Source organism: Macaca thibetana, chromosome 11 (genome assembly GCF_024542745.1).
Source record: "Macaca thibetana thibetana isolate TM-01 chromosome 11, ASM2454274v1, whole genome shotgun sequence".
NCBI classification, from domain to species: Eukaryota; Metazoa; Chordata; class Mammalia; order Primates; family Cercopithecidae; genus Macaca; species Macaca thibetana.
In genome coordinates, this window is record NC_065588.1 from 116,493,737 (window position 1) to 116,509,045 (window position 15,309).

Consider the following 15,309-nt stretch of genomic DNA (forward strand, 5'->3'; position numbering starts at 1 on the left):
CTCCAGCACCAGCAGCAACCAGCTGCCATAGCACAGGGGCCTTCCCCGCAGCCCTGGGCCAGCTGTCCCTCCCTGCCATCTGATAGGAAACCCAGACTCCCAGAGAGAAAAGTCCCTGTCCTAGGGGGTCTGGGGAAGCCCAGTCTCATGGCTTGTCTATCCTGTTAGGTCCAGAACTCTGGACAAGGGAGGGTCCCAACTCCCTGATGACCACCTGGGCAGCCTTGGTAGCTCTGAGTGTCAGAGAAGCTGCGGCCTCCTTACAGTTGCCCACGCTCAGGGATATGAGCAGTGAGCGGGGCTTGGCCCTTCCTAAGGAAGGAGCTATGTAAACAGCAGGACCAGCTCAGGGATGGTCTCATCTCAGCCCCTTTGGTGAGACTCTTCCAGATTAGGAAGGAAAACAGAACGGGAAGGCGGGTCTCCCCACTCCCCCGGCTCCAAGTTCCCCTCCCCTTCCCCAGCCCGGAGCACATGAGCAGTTAGAGCAGAGGTAATCTAATCCGCAGTGGGGTGCTTTCACTTGGTGAGTAAGTCCCCAGGAATGGTGAGCTGGGTATATTTATCCTGATAACCGTCCGTCCTCAGTAAGGGCCAATCCACAATTAGGCCAGATCCACTCTGCCCCACCCAACCCCAGCCCAGGGACCTAGGGCCTGGACGCTGACTAGGAACTCAGTCTCCTTGAGGGGGTCTTCCCTGCCAATTTGGGTTCTTGTCAACTGTCTCCTCTCCAAGAATTAAGCTCCAGAGAGCTGCGGCCTTGTCAGTCTTGTTCGACGCCATATCCCGAGCAGCTAGAATGAATGGCTGAATGACAGAGGGGCTGTGAAGAGGAGGAGGATGGGGAGGCAGCAGTGAGCAGAGCAAACAGCCAGTGCAGAGGAGGGGAGCTGGGATGCCCTGATCCCGGGCCCAGTGCAGAGGAGGGGGGCTGGGATGCCCTGATCCCGGCCCCAGTGGATCAGTGGGGGCCCCTCAGCGGATCCTCTAACCTCTCTGGATGTCTTCTCTATCAAGAAAATGGGCAGAACCCAATTTGTCCCCATTCCTAGTAGCACGCTCTGAGGAGGAGATAATAGGATTATGGGTGAGATTTACATAGCACCTTTGAGCTCTTCCGAGTTAGTCTAAATCCAAGATTCTGCTATTATTTGAATCCCAGACAGGAACTGCTCTCCTAAGAGGATGGATGAGAATCGATCAATACCATAGTGTCATGTAAATATTTAATAGCCATGCCTGGAGGTTACAAAGACTCAGCCACCAATTCTCCTCCCTCCGCTGACTCATACCTCACTCAACAGGAACTGCATTTTACCCTCACAGCCCTGAAGGAAGTGTGGGCTGGGGGGTGACACACAGGAAGCCTGGGGAGAAGGCCCGGGAGTCTTCCAGTCAGCCGCCAGGGGAGGAGGGGTGGTCATTTGGATAAAGTGGCTTCCTACAGGCCTAGCTTAGGAGGGTGGCTTCCTGTGTGCTGACGAGCTCTTCCTTGCAGAGGCTGACACAATATGAGTGTGCAGGCAGGCTGGCTTTATTGGCTGCCTGGCTTGTGCCCAAGGTCACAGGGCACAGGTAACCGGAGACCCGAGAGAATAAAGGCTGCAAGGCAACCCCAGCAGTCACCCTGAGCTCCAGGCAGAAGCCCAACTGTGCCAGGCCCATCTGCACCAGGCACCCACACAGGGCCCACCCGTCAGGCTCCTGGCTGCCGCCACTTCCCCATCAAATTGGGCTCCAGGAGCTTAAGCAACAGCAGGTGAGACGAGGCTGAGGCCGCCCAGGTTGACTCTGAGCATCTGTATGCATCTGCCCTGGGCTACAGGCACAGGAGTTCAGGCCAGGCTGGCCGAATACCAGAGTCTTTCTCTTCTTTTTTTCTTTTTTTGAGACAAGTCTTGTTCTGTCACTCAGGCTGGAGGCCTGATCATAGCTCATTGCAGCCTAGAATTCTCGGGCTCGAGGGATCTTCCTGCCTCAGCCTCCCAAGTAGCTAGGACTAAAAGCTTTTAAAATTTTTTTTGTAGAGACAGGGTCTTGCTATGTTGCCCAGGCTGGTCTTGAACTCCTGGCCTCAAGCCATCTTCCTGCCTGGGCCTTCCCAAAGTGCTGAGATTACAGACATGAGCTACCATGCCCGGCCCCAGAGCCTCTTTCATATTGTAAGAGACTCATCTCTCCTGTCCAGAATCAGTGGGCCCCTCCCTCCTCCAGAGGTCCCGGAACATTGTGGACACATTTCATTGGTCAGATGTCATCCACCTCTTTAGGTCACCCAGAGATGCTAGACCTTTTAAGGTCAAGTCTAGGGCCCCATTCCAGGCCCAACTCACAGCTCCTTCAATGGGTAAAACCCAGATTCGCATACAAAAAGACAGCCTCAAACCCAGGAGACTCATGGGCTGGAAAGGTTCTTAGCTGTTCCAAATCTACTCCAACCCATTCCTGCAATCTGGGCTCTTCCAGGCAAGTTGATCTGTTGCAGAGCAGGGCGGCTCCTTGGGCCTCTCACCCCTGCTAATCACCAACAGAGGTTAGGAGGGGCTCAAAGTGAGTCATCATCCCACAGAGACCCGAACAAAAAGTTCAAAAGTTTGCCTGTTCCTGAGATGAGCTGCAGTTTTTTTTGCGATGTTTGTGGATTTCATAGCATGTTACCCACTCCGTTAGTCGGGTTCTCACTAACCAGCCAGCACCTTCCCCTTTTTTTAGGCAGCAAGGTCATTTCCCTGAAGTCAGCTCTCACTTGCCTGATTTCCCCAGTTCTCTTTTCTAAGTCCCTTTATTTTATTTTATTTTATTTTTTTTTTTTTGAGACGGAGTCTGGCTCTGTCACCCAGGCTGGAGTGCAGTGGCGCGATCTCGGCTCACTGCAAGCTCCGCCTCCCGGGTTTACGCCATTCTCCTGCCTCAGCCTCCCGAGTAGCTGGGACTACAGGCGCCCGCCACCTCGCCCGGCTAGTTTTTTGTATTTTTTAGTAGAGACGGGGTTTCACCATGTTAGCCAGGATGGTCTCGATCTCCTGACCTCGTGATCCGCCCGTCTCGGCCTCCCAAAGTGCTGGGATTACAGGCTTGAGCCACCGCGCCCGGCCTCTAAGTCCCTTTAATAGCTCCCACATTAAGCTGGTCACCAAGTCACATCAATTCTTCCCTCGCGGGGCCTCTCCCTGTCATCACTTGCCTTCCTTTCCTTTCATCACACACAGCCAGCCACTTGGACTACCATCCGAATCCATGCTCAGTGCCTTCCTGAACTTGACTGCAGCCCCCTGCCCTGGGTTCTCCCAATCTAACCCTTCCTGCAGACACCATCGGCCCAAACTTCTTGGCACCCAGCCTTTTTGGGGCATGCCTCACACTTCACTCTGGCCTCTCCCACTAGACTGCAGGCCCTCTGTGGGCAGGAACATCTTCCCACTCCTGAATCCCCACAGCATGCATACCCTCAAAGGCCTCCTTTTTTTTTTTTGAAATGGAGTCTTGCTCTATCGACCAGGCTGGAGTGCAGTGGCATGATCTCGGCTCACTGTAGCCTCCACCTGCTGGGTTCAAACAATCCTCCCGCCTCAGTCTCCCAAGTAGCTGGGACTACAGGTACACACCACACCTGGCTAATTTTTGTATTTTCTTAGTAGAGTTGAGGTTTCACATTGTTGGCCAGGCTTGTCTCAAACTCCTGACTTCAAGTGATCCACCTGCCTCGGCATTCCAAAGTGCTGGGATTACAAGCATGAGCCACTGTGCCCAGCCCTCACAGGTCTCTTAGAGGGGCTTGAATGAATGTGTGCAGACCACGGGGCGGAGTTATAATACTCACCCACTGTTGCCCTCTCTGCCTATAAAACAAGGCCAGAAACCCTGGGGATGCCATTCTGTTCTTGACGCTCTCAGAATATGGCCCCAAACTAACCTTCACTGCTTCCTTGGTCCCCCTCACTGCAGCCCACGTCTCTAGCCAAATTGGGCTCCCTGTGTGCCTTTCTTCACAATACTGAATGTGCCCCACCACTACCTCTATCATCTTTCACCTGGTTTGAGACTCTCACACAAGGACATCCATACCCCCAGGAGACACAGGAAGCCACCTCAGGATAAACCCAGAACACTTAAAGGATCAAATGTACTCAGGGGCAAGAAATGTAAATCATTGCCTTAAAACAAACAAAGCTACATTACCGAGTCAAATGCAAAATACAAGTGAAATTGTAAGGTAAAAAGAGAGGCTTCAAGGCCTGCATGGTGGTTTATGCTTGTAATCCCAGCACTTTGGGAGGCAAGGAGATTGCTTGAGGCCAGAACTTCGAAACCATGTTGGCCAGGCCAAGGTGGTGAAACCTCATCTCTACTAAAAATACAAAACTTAGCTGACATGGCGGTGCATGCCTGTAATCCCAGCCTCTTGGGAGGCTGAGGCAGGAGAACGGCTTAAACCCAGGAGGCAGAGGTTGCAGTGGACAGAGATTGCGCCACTGCACTCCAGCCTGGGCGGCGACAGAGCAAGACTCTGTCTCCAAAAAAAAAAAAAAAAAAAAAAAAAAACCAGATAAGAGGACGTTTTGCACATGCTCACGCTCTTGGGGACTTTTAGCAAACAATTTTAAGCAGCACCACAAAGCCCCCACTGTCCACACATAAAACCACCCTGCCCATATCACAGATTTGGCTGGTCTGGCATCGCTGGGAGCTGGGACAGTCACACAGTTCTTTGGACACCCTCCTGGCATCCCGCCTGCATGGCAGTGTGGTAGAGTGGAAGGAATGGGCCTTCTAACAGTGAGGAGGATGGGTTCAAATCTGCCACTCACTAGCCTGGGTGACCAGTGACTAAATCATTCTGGGCTTTAGTTTACTCAGGCACCTCACAGAACACATAGTGAGTAATGGATGAAAAAGAATGTGAAAGCCATCCTGGTGACTGGGATAAAATAAACGTAAGCCTCCCACTCTGACACACAGGAGACACTCAGTCAGTAGATTCACATCACTGATTTTCATCTCCCATAAGGCCAGCAGGGGGAGGAGTCGGAGCCAAGGACTGCAGCCAGGGATCCTGGGAGCTGTGACAGGTTGTCACTAACTCAGCCTTCTTGCTGAGCAAACCACTGACCTCACCCTCTGTGTCTCGGGTTCATTCCAAGTCCTCCTTGGAGAACGTCAGCTGAGCCCAGGCGCCTCCGACTCACTGCCTAGCAAGGACCGAGGCAAGCGAGGGAAGCTGCAGGGCCCCAGCGCCTCCACCCCCACCCCATCCCTACTGCCTGCCGGGAAGTCACAGCTGTCTAAGAAGCCTGTGGCTTTGAACCCAGAATCGCGGCAATAGAAGGAACTGCCCAAGCTCCACGGTAGCTCCCAGAGGAACCCAGGAGAGAGCAGCCTCTGCTCCTGCCACGGAAGCTCTGACCCCAGCAGAGTGCCAAACAGGGATCCAAAGACGGGGCTGTGAGGCCAGAAAGCAGCTCAGGAGGGGGTGAGGAATGGAACAACCCTTCCTGAGCATCCACCAGGAGCCCAGCCTTGCAGGCCCATTTGTTGCCAGGGATTAGAATGCGGACACCCAGAGCCGCCCCATGAGGCCCCACAAGGACAGCGCTGCCTGACTGCAGAGATCACCCATGTTCTTCCCAGGACGCCCCACAAGGAGAGGAATGATCGCTTTCAGCAGCTGTCCCTCCTCTGCTTGTCACCACTCTCCACTCCCACAACACACATCCCCAGAGCCCCCAGAGGAATCCAAAAATGCAGGCTGCTGGGTTCTGCTCTGCCGCTGCCCACTCCAGGTCTCCAGTTCTCTTTTCTTTCTGCCTCCTCCTCACCCTCTGCCTCAGGAGGGGTCTTGAGCTACAGAGGAGCCCCTAGCGGTGGTACAGAGAGCTCAAGAATTCTGAGAAGGCTGGTGCACTCCATGTTCTGGCCTAACTTGTTGATGTGCAAGGCCGACGCGTTCAAGTGCTTTCCCCCTGTGCTACGCTGCTGGTGGCCCATCTGAACCCCAGGATGCAAGATGGGCCTGCCCCAGGAACCAATCTCTGACCTCACACAGATGACATCAGAATCATTAGGAGACACACAGGCAGACAAGGGACTCCACTGTAAGCACCAAACCGGCCAACAGGGGACAGTCAGCAAGACAGCCAGCCTAGATTTTCCAACCCACAGTCAGCCTAGCTGTCCCCTTCAATGGACAGCCACCTGTCTCATCCAAGCACTTTTCCCACTGAGCAAAAATGTAGGCAGTTCCATGTCTTGCCCTCTGTACTGCTGTTTTTACCTACTCTGTGTCTGGGCGCAAAAGGGCTGCAGAGGGCACAGCACGCTGGGGAAACACAAGTCTGAGCATAGAGCTGTCCTCAGCCACTGGTTCTCGACCCTGGTGTGCCATCAATCAGCCATGAGGTGTGCCACCAGTCCCTGGCTAATCATCCTAAGGTATGGACATCTGCAACTGATTTTTTTTTTTTTTTGAGACAGAGTCTCGCTGTTACCCAGGCTGAAGGCTGAAATACAGTGGCACGGTCTCAACTCACTGGTCTCCACCTCCTGGGCTCAAGTGATCCTCCCACCTCAGTCTCCTGACTAGCTAGAACTATAGGTGTGTGCCACCATGCCCAGCTGATCTTTTTTTTTTTTTTTTTTTTGAGACGGAGTCTCGCTCTGTCGCCCAGGCTGGAGTGCAGTGGCCGGATCTCAGCTCATTGCAAGCTCCGCCTCCCAGGTTTACGCCATTCTCCTGCCTCAGCCTCCTGAGTAGCTGGGACTACAGGCGCCTGCCACCTCGCCCGGCTAGTTTTTTGTATTTTTAGTAGAGACGGGGTTTCACCGTGTTAGCCAGGATGGTCTTGATCTCCTGACCTCGTGATCCGCCCGTCTCGGCCTCCCAAAGTGCTGGGATTACAGGCTTGAGCCACCGCGCCCGGCCTTTTTTTTTTTGAGATGGAGTCTCACTCTGTCACCCAGGCTGGCGTGCAGTGGTGCCATCTCAGCTCACTACAACCTCCGCCTCCTGGGTTCAAGCTATTCCCTGCCTCAGCCTTCCGAGTAGCTGGGATTACAGATGCCTGCCACCACGCCCAGCTAATTTTTTTTTTTTTTTTTGAGACGGAGTCTCGCTGTGTCGCCCAGGCTGGAGTGCAGTGGCCGGATCTCAGCTCATTGCAAGCTCCGCCTCCCGGGTTTTTACTCCATTCTCCTGCCTCAGCCTCCCGAGTAGCTGGGACTACAGGCGCCCACCACCTCGCCCGGCTAGTTTTTTGTATTTTTTAGTAGAGACGGGGTTTCACCGTGTTAGCCAGGATGGTCTCGAACTCCTGACCTCGTGATCCGCCCGTCTCGGCCTCCCAAAGTGCTGGGATTACAGGCTTGAGCCACCGCGCCCGGCCGCCCAGCTAATTTTTGTATTTTTAGTAGAGACAAGGTTTCATCATCTTGGCCAGGCTGATCTTGAACTCCTGACCTTGTGATCCACCCGCCTTGGCCTCCCAAAGTGCTGGCATTACAGGTGTGAGCCATCGTGCCCATACCCCAGCTGATCTTTTAATTTAATTTAGTTTAATTAATTAATTTATTTATTTATTTATTTATTTATTTATTTGAGACAAGGTCTCACTCTGTCACCCAGGCTGGAGTGCAGTGGTGTGATCACAGCTCACTGCAACCTCAAACTTCTGGGCTCAAGTGATCCTCCCACCTCAGCCTCCGAAGTCATGAGGGCTACAGGTGAATGCCACCATACTTGGCTAACTTTTCTATTTTTTGTAGAGACAGGGTCTCAGGATGTTGCCAGGAGTAGCCTGGAACTCCTGGGCTCAAGTGATCCTCCTGCCTCAGTCTCTCACAGTGCTGGGATTATGGGCATGAGCCACTGCACCTGGTCACTGCTTGCATGCTTATGTGCTTATGTATATATGTATGTATACACACACACACACACACACATATATATATGTACATACATACGCACATATACAGAATTTCACATCTGTTGCCCAGGCTGGGGTACAGTGGCATGATCACGGTTCCCTGCAACTTCTGCCTCTTGGATTCAAGCAATTCTTGTGCCTCAGCCTCCCAAGTAGCTGGAATTACAAGCATCTGCTAACACGCCCTGCTAATTTTTGTATTTTTAGTAGAGATGGGGTTTCACCATGCTGGCCAGGCTGGTCTCAAACTCCTGCTGGTCACTGCTTTTACTTTGGAGAAAACAAACTGAAGTGGGTTCAAGATGGCTCCATGACCATCAGCCCCACCCACATGTGTTCCAATGCATTTACTTGAGTGAAAGAAAGAGCTAGCAGTGCACAGAATGCCAGACACACCCTCGGTGTCATCTGAAGGCTATGTCCTGACAGCGCACCATTTGAAACCACTATCATAGATGGTCACAAGTGCTGAGAAGTGGGGGAGGGGAGGGGAGTCAGGCCAGCTGCCCCCAGAATGCTCTCCAAGCTGACCCTCAGTGACCCTTTTGCCTCCCTAGAAGTGTCTACATCATCCAGCCCTGGGTCTTCTTGGCCACACAAGTTTTGGAAGCCATCTGCTCATTTCAGGGCTCTAGGAAATGATGGGGCCCCTTGACAGCTGGTGTCCCCACAGACAGTTGGCACCTCCTGAATATGGAGTGGTCTCAGGAGGCCCATCCCATGCACAGAAGCTCCAAGTCTCATCTCAGTCCCCCCACCCCACTGAGCTTTGTAGGCTCCCCAGGCACAATGGTAGGCAGCAGGTCTGACCCGACCCAGGGCCCTGGTGGGATGGTATCACTGGGCTACAAAGGAGGAATGCCCCCGGCCACTGTCCTGAAGAGGGCAAGGCCAATTTCTCTGGAGGCCCGGAGCCTTGCCAACTCTCCACATGGGGAAATCTGACTCTTCCTGGACAGGGAGGAAGCAGATGGAGCTGCAGAGTCACGCTGGGAAACCACAATAGAAAAAAAAGAGAGAAGATATTTTCCTGAAACAAAAAGCACCCAGGGAGACCTCTGGGCTTTCAGCCTGGCTGGTGGAGCTCACATGTAGGGATATCAAGGTGCAGGGGAGAGGGATAGGGTGCGAACAGAACTCAAATGAGACCACATCGCAGTTAGCCTGCAAGAAGCCCACTAACCCCAAAGCTGAGGAAGCAGGCCAAGCAAATGCCAAGCCTCATGGGTAAACTGAATGGAGGTGTCTGTGCCCGGGGGCTCATGCAGCAGAGAGGGTTCCAGGGCTCCAACGAGGCTTGGCTGGCCTGGCCTCCCTCCACTGTGCCCAGCTGGCTGTGCCAGGGACTGATGGGGGAGGTACACACCTTGCCCCTGGTTTGGATTTTATTGCAGAAGACACTCTGGGGCTCTGCAAATCCAGCCCAGCAGAGCCAGATGGCAACAGCAGTACATGGCCGCAATGCCCAGAAACACCACACAGAAAGTCCCCACGTACACACATGGAGCATTCCAGAAGGTTGTTTGGAAGTTGGATTTTGAGCTGTGGAGAATGTCTTCTAATAGAAACGATACTCTGAGGGGAAACCTAGGTGACTGTTCAGGTAGACCATTTATATCACTAGCTCCAGCGGATGCTAGGTTCTGCCATGTTTGCGGAGACTGCTCTCTTGCCATAAGGTGCCAGGGTGAACCCCATCATTTCTCCTTCAGACAGTGCCTGCTCTGTGCCTGGCTATGTATGGGGAGCACAGCTGTCCTTGGATGCTCCTAAGCGAAACTTCCCAAGGACAGCAAATCCCATGCTTCTGCCCCCTAACAACTGTGCTGCAACACAGGGAGCTTCGTGGCCAGCTGGGGAACCTCTGTTGGGAACCAAATGGTCAGGTGGGGCTGCTCCTTCTCCTCCTGCCCATCTTTAGGTTCAGACAGGAAATGGCCACCAAAAAAGCCAGGGAGCTGAGCAAGCACCTGTCCCATTACTGCCCTTTCAGGTGCCACTAGTTTCTCCTTTTTATTTTATTTATTTATTTATTTATTTGTTTTTTTGAGACGGAGTCTCGCTCTGTAGCCCAGGCTGGAGTGCAGTGGCCGGATCTCAGCTCACTGCAAGCTCCGCCTCCCGGGTTTACTCCATTCTCCTGCCTCAGCCTCCCAAGTAGCTGGGACTACAGGCGCCCGCCACCTCGCCCGGCTAGTTTTTTATGTATTTTTAGTAGAGACAGGGTTTCACCGTGTTCGCCAGGATGGTCTCGATCTCCTGACCTTGTGATCCGCCTGTCTCGGCCTCCCAAAGTGCTGGGATTACAGGCTTGAGCCACCGCGCCTGGCCTAGTTTCTCCTTTTTAAAAGGTGGAAGTTTCTGCCGGGTGTGGTGGATCTGGTGGCCAAGGCTAACAGATCACCTGAGGTCAAGAGTTCCAAACCAGCCTGGCCAACGTGGTGAAACCCCGTCTCTACTAAAAATACAAAAAAATTAGGCCAGGCACGGTGGCTCATGCCTGTAATCCCAACACTTTGGGAGGCTGAGGCGGGTGGATCACAAAGTCAGGAGTTAGAGACCAGCCTGGCCAGCATAGTGAAACCCCATCTCTACTGAAAATACAAAACATTAGCCAGACGTGGTGGTGGGCGCCTGTAGTCCCAGCTACTCTGGAGGCTGAGGCAGGAGAATGGCGTGAACCCAGGAGGCAGAGTTGCAGTGAGCTGAGATGGCGCCACGGCACTCCAGCCTGGGCTACAGAGCGAGACTCCATCCTAGTACATCACCAGCACACAGCCAGGCATATCACTAGTGCCTATCTCACCAGGTGACAGAGGGGGGATGAGGAGCTATCGCACCCACAAAGCTGACATCCCTGATTGCCCCACCAGAGCAGGTGCATGCCCAGCACTGCAAGCCATAAGCAACTGCAGAGAAGGTGCTCTGACAGGTGTGTTAGGTAGCCTGACTCTCCCACAGTGCCTCCAGAGTCATTTGTTAGGACACCGGGACCAGACCATCAGACTGTAAACAAGATCTGGGCTAAAAAACTGAGAGGCTTTGCAGGACCCAACCAAAACAGCAATCTCTTTCCCTGGCTTTGAAGCCATTCCCAAGTTCAAAGGGTCACCAAGCAGATGCATCTGGAGGCCCTGCACTCGTGGTGTGGGAAGTTCAGTGCACAAGCCAACGGGAAGAAGGGCACTGCTGATCCTCCCAGGAGTCCAGTCCAAAGGCCGGCATCGCAGCCCCACAGTGCTCCCAACAATGCAAGTGCCAAGAAAGGAGTCCAGGGATGGCCCTTCTGAAGTCTCTGCCTCCTAACTCTGCCAGAGCATTCACCCATTGGAGCATCAACACTGACCCACCCAGGACTGACTCCAGAGGCCCTGAGTGTCAGGCATAACAGTGCCCATCCACTCAGGGTGGCCGGCACCTGGCCCCACAATCCACCCTCTTCCTGCTGACTCAGTTCAGCTCCCCACCCCTGGAGCAGAAGTATTTCACATTCTCTTTCCTTCCCTTTCAAAGGGAAAGGGAGGAAGAGAGTCCCCCGAGGGAGCTAAACTGTACATCAGAAGTCTTAATCTGGCATCTACAGATGACCCTCCTGGGGATCTGTGGACCACCTGAAATTTCACTACCATGTCCCTAGCACACTGCTCTGGGGAGAGATCCCAATAGTCATGGTCCAAGGGGTTGCGAATCTGAAAGAAACCACTGCCCTGGACAGGCCTGGCAGTGCACCACCTTGCCCCTGTCAGCTCACGGCTTGGTCCTTTGAAGACAAGTCTGACCACTTGGGGCTGAAGCTGCCTCAGCTTCACCTCAATCCCAGGTGATTGGAATTTCTAGAAGGGGACCCGCCTGGGCACTGACCCAGGCAGCAAACTCCAGCAAAGCTACCCCAGTTCAGAGGACACAAAACAGATGTGGCCTTGCTTGGGTATCCAAGGCAGAGCCACCTGCACCTGTCTCACATACCTCCTCCCAAGACCCTCCCTTTGACGCTCTCACTGGGACAGCCTCACCTTTACTAATGACGGCTCCAATCATGTTCACAAACACATAGTGCACATGGGCACTATGCTGGGCATGGGAGGGGCCAAGATACAGTGCCTGTCCCCGGGGAGCACTGACTAGCAGGAGACTGTCATAAATGAGGGGCAGAAGGCCCTGAAAGAGGCAGTGGGCCAGGAGGAAAGGGGAGGGGCTTTCCAGGCAGAGGTGGAAAACAACCTGGGAAAGTGCCCAGACAGAGGGGATGGGAGCTCAGAGTGCAAGTCCCAGCTTGATGGAAGAGGAGTCAAGGGCTGAGGGCCGGCTGGGGAGTCTGGACTTACAAGGGCAAGCCACAGAAGGAAGGCGGTCAGCAGCGGAACAGCAGGACCAGGCTTGTGCTTTACATCACTCAGGCAGGGGAGATCAGAGAGAGGCAGGGCTGAACTGGAAGAAGAGCAAGAGTTGCAATACTCTACATGAAACCAGGTAAAATCGACGTTACCTGGAAACTGAGTGGATATGGAGAAGGAGCGAGGAGTGCAGGATGCCTCCCATGTTTGCTTCCTGCGGGAGGGACGGGACAGCCACCAGATGAGACCGGGAAGAAGGTCTGCGGCAGGGGTCAGGTGATGACGGTAACAAGGGATCAGGAGTCACACCAAGGACAGGCAGAGCCACAGGGATCCCTGACCCAGGGCTCAAGGACTGTTTTCTCTGGCCAAGGCACCTATCTAAGTAACAGTTTGTTAAATTATATGGTACCCTTCTCCTGAACACAAGTTGTTCTCCCTGTCTGGCTTTGGGAGAACCTCAGGAAGTTGCATGCAGCCTGCTCTGGGAATTCTCAGCGTGCTCAGGAAGACTATGGGCTCCCTTCCTCTGCCTGCTCCCATCTGCACTGAGTCTGCCTCTGAAATTCAAATACAAAGCCAGCGCCATCTCCGACAGCCCTCCTCCAGGAAAAAGAGGGGTCAGGCTAAGCAGGTTATCAGAGGAACCAGATCCTTCCTGCCATATGAGCATGCGGCGCACCCCTGGGGCCAGAGGGCCCAGGACACAATCTCAGGCCCCAAACCCTCATGGAAATGCCCTTCAGAACTGACCCATGGCCCCAGCCCCAGCTGACCAGAGAGAGACTTTGCACAGATAAAGCTCATCTCATGGCCAAGTGCGGTGGTTCATGCCTGCAATCCCAGCACTTTGCGAGGCCGAGGCGAACGGATCACTTGAGGTCAGGAGTTTGAGTCCAGCCTGGCCAACATGGAGAAACCTTGTCTCTACTAAAAATACAAAAAATAGCCAGGCGTGGTGGTACACGCCTGTAATCCCAGTTACTCAGGAGGCTGGGGCAGGAGAATCGCTTGAATCTGGGAGGCAGAGGTTGCAGTGAGCCAAGATCATGCCGCTGCACTACAGCCTGGGCGACAGAGCGAGACTCGGGCAAACAAAAACAAAAACAAAAACAAAACCACCTTATCTCACTGTAGGATAACAGATGCTGCAGAGGCCAGCCCCATCTCAGCTATCGTAGCAAGGTCATCCCCAAAAGGTCATTCCAATGAGGATGCAAAGCCTAATGACAGTCCTTGACCTTGTGGCTCAGGATAAGTTTGATTAGCTTGAAAGATCCAACTGGACACAGGGCACCAAATCACTACCAATGAACTAAACACACACACACATCCTCCCTCCAGGCCTCTGCATGAGCTATTCCCTCTCCCTAGACCTCTCTCCTGTCTTCTTTACCAGGCTAAATCCTTTCTAATCCCTTGAGACTCATAATAGCTTAGTTTATCTTCTTCAACAAGAGGATAAAAAGGATCCATCCTGCCTACCTAGAGAAAAAGCAACGTGTTGTTTTTATGCTGGGAAGGCCTCTTTCCAAAATCTTATTATAGAATGATCATTTAAGTAAAGGACAAAGGTTGGGGCCCTTTCTAAATGTTGAGGTTCTATTTAAACACACAACAAAGGGCTGGGCATGGTGGCTCATGCCTGTAGTCCAAGCATTTTGGGAGGCCAAGGCGGGACGATTGCTTGAGGGCAGGAATTTGAGACCAGACTGGGCAACACAGCAAGACCCTGTCTCTACAAAAAGTTTTAAATAATTAGCCAGGTGCTATAGCACACACCTGTAATTCCAGTTACTTAGGAAGCTGAGGATGGAAGATGGATTGAACCCAGGTGTTTGAAGCTGCAAGTGTGCTATGATGGCATCACTGTACTTCAGCCTGGACAACAGAGAAATCCTATCTCTTTTTTTTTTTTTTTTTTTTGAGATGGAGTCTCACTCTGTCGCCTAGACTGGAGTGCAGTGGTGCAATCTTGGCTCACTAAAAGCTCAGTCTCCCGGGTTCACACCATTCTCCTGCCTCAGCCTTCCAAGAAGCTGGAACTACAGGTGCCTGCCACCACGCCCAGCTAATTTTTTCTATTTTCAGTAGAGACAGGGTTTCACCTTGTTAGCCAAGATGGTCTCCATCCACCTGCCTCGGCCTCCCAAAGTGCTGGAGGCGTGAGCCACTACGCCCGGCCAAGAAATCCTATCTCTTAAAACACATACGAAACATTGTCAGTTTAAGGTACCATTTCCTCCAGGAAACCCTCCCTGACCTTACTCCCCTATAAAGGGCTTAAGGCTCCATTCCTTTGAGTTCCCAAAGCACTGTGCAATTCTGTGTCAGGAACTGTCTGCCTAAGGGGCCATGTCTCACAGCCTAGGAATAGCACGGTGTGGGTAGGGAGTATGCCTATATTCACCTTCATCTGAGCATTGACCAGAGCCTAGCACATAATACGGGCTCCATGGATGATACCAAACAAATCAACAAATGACCCACGCCAAGCTAGTCTGCTGCTGAGATCAGCCTTGCCACTTCAGCTCATGCCACCTCCCAGTCCTCCCTAAGAGCTCACTATATGCAAAGCCCAGTGAGGGAGAGCAACACAGGAGCACAGGGCCCGAGTTGTTCCTACTCTTCTATCCCAGAATGTCCCATCTACTGTGATCTAGTTGCCACCACCCCTCCCCAACCAGCAAAACTCCTACCCTAAAATAAAAAAATAAAAAATCAAAGGAATAGTCCACAAGATTTTGTGGCTGGAGCAAAGCCCCCTGTGGGTACTTAAGGTTTAAACTCACTGGGTGGCCTATCTGGCTTCCTTTGCAGGTGGGGAAGGGGAGCTCCACGAGGTGGACTCAGGGCATAGGAATGAGGCAGCTGGGAGGGAGTCGAGGCCTGGGACTGGGTGACTCTTTGGTGCTGGGGAAGGAGGAGGAGGGACATCACATAGCAACAGAGCAAGAAGGAATAGAAGTGTGGCAGCCTCAGGTCCTGCAGATCTGGTCACACCTCTCCCCCATGGAGCAGAGGAGGTAGGGAACGTGAGATGGAATGTGTAG

The 15,309-nt window shown here is 53.0% G+C and overlaps 2 protein-coding genes and 1 long non-coding RNA gene across 31 annotated transcripts in view; 2 read left to right on the forward strand and 1 right to left on the reverse strand.

Moving 5' to 3' along the window:
• BICDL1 (BICD family like cargo adaptor 1) overlaps window positions 1-15,309 on the forward strand; it is a 718,679-nt gene that overhangs the window by 491,894 nt on the left and 211,476 nt on the right. Inside the window, exon 1 of one of the 27 annotated variants that reach the window (XM_050747950.1) lies at window positions 1,352-1,355. The exons of 24 other annotated variants lie outside the window; for them this stretch is intronic. The gene's annotated coding sequence lies outside the window, so the exon portion shown is untranslated. Of the gene's footprint in view, window positions 1-1,351; window positions 1,356-3,801; window positions 3,806-9,176; window positions 9,181-15,309 lie in introns of those variants that run through there. 2 more of the 27 variants (XM_050747936.1, XM_050747920.1) reach the window with 2 other exon arrangements.
• LOC126930730 (uncharacterized) overlaps window positions 1-15,309 on the forward strand; it is a 93,352-nt gene that overhangs the window by 65,658 nt on the left and 12,385 nt on the right. The window lies entirely within an intron of this gene.
• PXN (paxillin) overlaps window positions 1-15,309 on the reverse strand; it is a 59,572-nt gene that overhangs the window by 19,970 nt on the left and 24,293 nt on the right. The window lies entirely within an intron of this gene.